The sequence below is a fragment of the Argopecten irradians genome, unplaced genomic scaffold (genome assembly GCF_041381155.1).
Source record: "Argopecten irradians isolate NY unplaced genomic scaffold, Ai_NY scaffold_1084, whole genome shotgun sequence".
NCBI classification, from domain to species: Eukaryota; Metazoa; Mollusca; class Bivalvia; order Pectinida; family Pectinidae; genus Argopecten; species Argopecten irradians.
In genome coordinates this window covers 3,607-8,922 of record NW_027188551.1, presented here as the reverse complement: position 1 = coordinate 8,922, position 5,316 = coordinate 3,607, and the positions used below count along the sequence as shown (strand labels likewise).

General features: G+C 34.0%; 1 pseudogene; it reads left to right on the top strand.

Annotated features, from left to right (window-relative positions):
• Positions 1-532: 532 nt before the first annotated feature.
• LOC138313937 (uncharacterized) lies at positions 533-4,439 on the top strand (annotated as a pseudogene).
• Positions 4,440-5,316: the final 877 nt, after the last annotated feature.

Here is a 5,316-nt window from a genome sequence, read left to right as displayed (position 1 = left end):
GGCCAGTTTTTCTCATGATAAATGAATCATTTAGACATAGAAAAAAGAGTGAAAATCTAATCCTAGCAGGATTATAGTTTGGTAAAATGAAACCAGTGATGACAACATTTTTGGGACCTATATATCAGTCTTTGAAATATTTAGAAGACACTGGTATAGGAATTAAAGTTAATGGTGTAGAAACGATATGCAAGACCGTTTTATTGTGCACAGCTGCTGTTCTTCCTGCAAAAAGTTTGTTGATGAATGAATGAACCAATTCATTGGTAAGTTCAGTTGTGGGAAGTCTATGGAGGAAGGAAAAACATTCAAAACAAATCGTGGAGGGTCAGTTCATACATTTCCCTTTAACAATGAAACTGTTTCAAGAACAAGCCAGGAATGCATTGATAATGCAAGTACAGCATCAAATGAAAAAAAAAACTGTAAACGGGTTCAAAGGTCCCGCAATATTGATGGTTTCAAAATACTATGGCTATGTTCAGTGCTCTAGTATTGACTATATGCATGGTGGTCTTCTGGGAATAACAAAACTATTGATAAAACTTTGGATTCCAACACCGTTTTGTAAAGAAGACTTTTCTGTTGCTCAGTATTCCGATTTGATTGACCACCGTCTTTTGGCTATAAGACCACCACATTATGTCACAAGGTTACCGCGATCTATTGTCACCCATTTTAAATATTGGAAAGCATCAGAATTACGTTCATGGTTTTTCTTCTATTCCTTGCCTTATTACAAGGTATCATGGAAAAAAGTTATTTTCTTCACTTCGCAGCATTTGTCAAAGCCATTCATCTGTTATGTGGAAGCAAGGAAAAGATGTGAGGAGACCATCCAGTTAAAATTGAAATATGTTGGATCTGCATGTCAGATGATATGGGTATGTATTATATATACACAGGTATATATTGCTATATACCAAAGAATATATTGCTTCTGCAAATTATACATGTGTTTGCAGAGGGGTGTATTACAAAAAAGAATCTGTATTGAACCATATATGTTCCATCCTTTCCCATCCAATCCCGTTGAACTTAACCCTGCTTAGACGTTTCATGATATACATGGAAGTAATGGTATAAGTTTATGAACAAGATTTCACGTGATTTATTGAAAGGGTTGCATTGCCCATTTTTGTTACCAGATTTTAGTTTAGGAATTAGGATATCCAGGTATATATTTAACTAACTATGTAACTTATTAAAGAGGGGCCATTATACTCTCTTCACTTCTCTGATCCATATTTTGGTGAGGCAGGATGATGCTATAGGTTTGTATGGTATATTGTGTATAATAAATATATCAATTCTTTTGCGCATTATTCTATCAATACCCTGTCTGTTCAACCTTGATACTTCAGGAGTAATTATTACTGTTGTGATGTATGCTCCTAGAATATGTCATAGCAAAATTGAAGGTTCTGTGTGCAACAACAGATGATAGTACAGGTAGTTTGGTCCTGTGATGTACAACAAAATAATCAATTTACATTGCAGTGTATGGATTTGAAGTTCCTAAATATTTTCTTCCTTCAAATTTGATAAGGAACAAGATTGTATATAGTTTGTATTTATATTCAATGTAAAATGATGCAAAAATGCTTGGTGTATATAAGAATAATTATGTGAGGCATTGTCATAATCAGGTCAATATAAATGTGACATGCATTTTTGGTGTTTTGTTCAGTTTTCATACAATAACGATGAGAACAACAACATCCTTGGTTAATTACAGGTCCATTTTGATGAGGTCAGTAAAAATGTGTGTCAAATAAAATGTTCATGCTTTGTAGAAAGTAATATTTATATTTATTATTTTACGTCTGCACTATTGTTGATCATGTATTTCAGACATGCTCAAAGGGACATCATGTTTACACATGGAGTTCACAGTCACGTATGAGTAAAGTGTTTGTCGGAAATTTCCTTTTGTCCTCTGCAATTTTGACAAGTGGAAATAACTTCAACAAAATTGCTTTAATGGCCAAGTTTTTGAATATGGGCATGGTCAGCTGTACAACACACATGAAGTTCCAGCGTGTGTTCACTGCACCAGTAATTGGAGATATGTACAGTGAAATGATGGATCAAACACTGGAAAAGTACAAGGGCAAAGAGATTGTAATAGCCGGTATGTACCCGTTCATAAAGAAATAGCCATTAGACAGAAGCTATCTTTCCAAATTGAGTATGATGTTGTCAACCGCAACAAGAAAATAGTTAGTGCATTTATAGTTGGTTTTGAAATCAGAATGAAGTCAGAATTATTATGCGAAACAAAATTTTCGTAAGTAGATGCTGGTTTTTTTCTGATCGTAATGACTGAATATTGCAGGTGATGGAAGGAACGACAGCCCAGGCCACAGTGCAATGTACTGTACATATTCCTTTATGGAGTATGACTCCAAAGATATTGTTGCCAGTGTCGTGATTGACAAGAGGATGCCATCACTGAAATCAACAGCAATGGAGAAAGAAGGGATGATCAGAGCTCTTGATATTCTTCAGAACAAAGGTGTGAAAGTAGTGGAAATTTGCACTGATGCCCACCCACAAATGGCTGCTATGATGAGTAAGTCTGTATTGTTTTTAGCTTATTTATGTCTTAGGTCACTATAATGCTTGTTAGAATAAAAGAGCTGCTGTGGCCAAGTTGTACATATTTCGAATCCATGGCTGTGTTATAATCCTAAATTCTATGTAGGATAGTTCCTGTGTGCAGGTCGGTGGTTGTCTCCAATTACTCTTCCTTTCTCCTACAACTTGCACCTAATAAAGATCTGTTATAAGATGTTAAAGAAAAGTTGACAAGAAAATTTTAAAAGAATATGATAAATCAAGGAATAAACTTCATGTATGATGTATGTATGTAGTAACTTGTAGTTGTGTATTCACAGAACAAAATCATCCAGATATCAAGCACAGCTATGACACATGGCATGGGGCAAAGAACTTTGGAAAAAAGCTAACAGGTGTAAGTTTAATTGATTGTTATCGGTATTTTGAGATAATGACTCAATTTATCTTATGTCAATAACACTATGTCTATTATGAAAACATGAAGCAAAGAGCTGTTTCCTATGTATATATATGCAATGTACATGTATCACTGTATGACATAAACCAAATCTGATGACGACTCTCATTATTGAAATGAAAAATCATTGAAAATGAGTTTTATGTAAGTTGTTTATAACTAACTGTAATTTGAAATATTTTGCTTTTATTGAACAGGTTGCAGCAGAAACGGCTAATAAAGAGCTTCGACCCTGGGTCCAAGACATTGTAAACCATTTCTGGTTTTGCTCGAGGAAAGCACAAGGGAGTGATCTAGCCTTTATAGTGAGCATCGATAAATTTGATATATATTTATATACGTTTTTAGGTGTACAAACAAAGTTGGTGTCTAAAAATACAAACAACTACTTTGATGATTTTCTGTCTTTTTATAAAAAAAAATTTAAAGATTAATTTTTGTGCATGATGCGGGGACCCAATGTATGGATAAATGGAACGGATATAACCTAAGTTTATATGGAATATGGATGCAAAAACAGCTATAAAATCAAAACTTTTGATTTATTTATTAATCTTACATCATTGTATTTGTTTTTATTTTCAAATGTCTTTGAATTCCAATATTACTGATGTTACACATATTTCCTTCTTTCAGTCTAGATGGCGTGTGGTGTCCTGCATCATGTAACAAACGTCCATGAATGGGTATTTGGAGATGGTGGTGGCCCTGCTCAGTGTGAGCATGCTGACATTGAAGATTCCCCACATGATGCTGAAAGCAAATGGATAGAGCCCGGATGCAGTGCCCATGAAGCATTGGCAAAAACAGTTCTGGATACTCGTTTCCTGAATACACTCAAGTACTTTGTTAACTTCGGGTACAAAATTAGTTTATATGTCATGAAACAATTATATTATAATATCAGCTTTCAGGTACATGTAGTAGGTGACAACACACAGATAATTCATGATTTTGATTCTTACCGAATACCGGTACCATGTTTTGGACTTATGCACGATTTTTTTTTTCATTAGGCATACAGGAGAACTGGAGAATTTTCACGAACTGCTGCTGATGTATGCTGCCAAGAGATTTGCGTACAGGTAGGTATTTTTTAATAATTTCATATGTTCTTGCCTTCCATTATTAGCTTAGACTTACTGTGATAAATTAGATTATATTGATTTGAGATGTAACTAAAAAAATCATGGCAGGTCATAGCACATCAAACTAGTAAGAAATGTATGTCTGTATTATGATGACGTTTTATTATCCCCTCCATTTGTATAATTGTTTTTGTATTTATTGCAGTTATCCAATGTACAAGGCCAGAAATCAGTTAGCAGTGATTGATTACATGATGCACAAAGACAGGCCTCAAGCTGTTGACAAAAAAGGAGAAATCAAAGTACTGAAAGTACTAAATGGCTCGGTCTCGATATTAGGAGGAAATATATTTCTAAGGTCAATACTACTGTAGTTTTGTACAATAAGAAAATAAATTTGGCTGGTGTTCCTTCCAGTTATACTTGCAATATTACAATAAAGATAGATTAAACTTTGTTATGATATTTGTTTCTGTAAAAATCATTCTATTATGAAGGTCAAATAAAGGTCAAAACTGACGAATTGGTGAAAAAATGATGAAAAACCAGCAGTGCTTTCAGATTTACTCTCTTGTAGGTTTATAATGCATTTATATCACTTATACCATTTTCATCTTTGCACAAAAAAAATAAATTCAAACACACTACAAAATATAACCATGGCAACTATATAATGTCCCATTACATTGTTAGCTCGCTACTCGGAGCTTACGGAATCACTTTGGTGTCAGTGTCGGCGTCGGTGTTAGAAATCCCATGTTAAGGTTTTGGTTATGTGTTGTAATATATACTGCTATTTTTAACAACTGACATTAATTTCTACAATATACTTGGATTAAAATTGTTATGATAAGTATGGACAAGCATTTAAAGAAGGACAATGCTGGATTTGGAGAATTTCAAGAGGCCCAATTGGCCGAAGTAGGCAGGTTAAGGTTTTGGTGCAAGTGTTGTAATACTGTCATATGTCAGAACTGACATTTATTTCTGCAATAATTTTGGTTTATAATTGTGGTATATGGACAATGACTTAAAGGGGGAAATGCTGGATTTTGATAATTTCAAAAGGCTCAATGGACCAAAAAGTTAAATTACATAATAACATTGCTATATTTTTTACTTTGGCCAAAGGCATTTCTTTGATGAATGTAGTATAATACCAAGGTTGTATCTTTCCCAGCCTTTCGC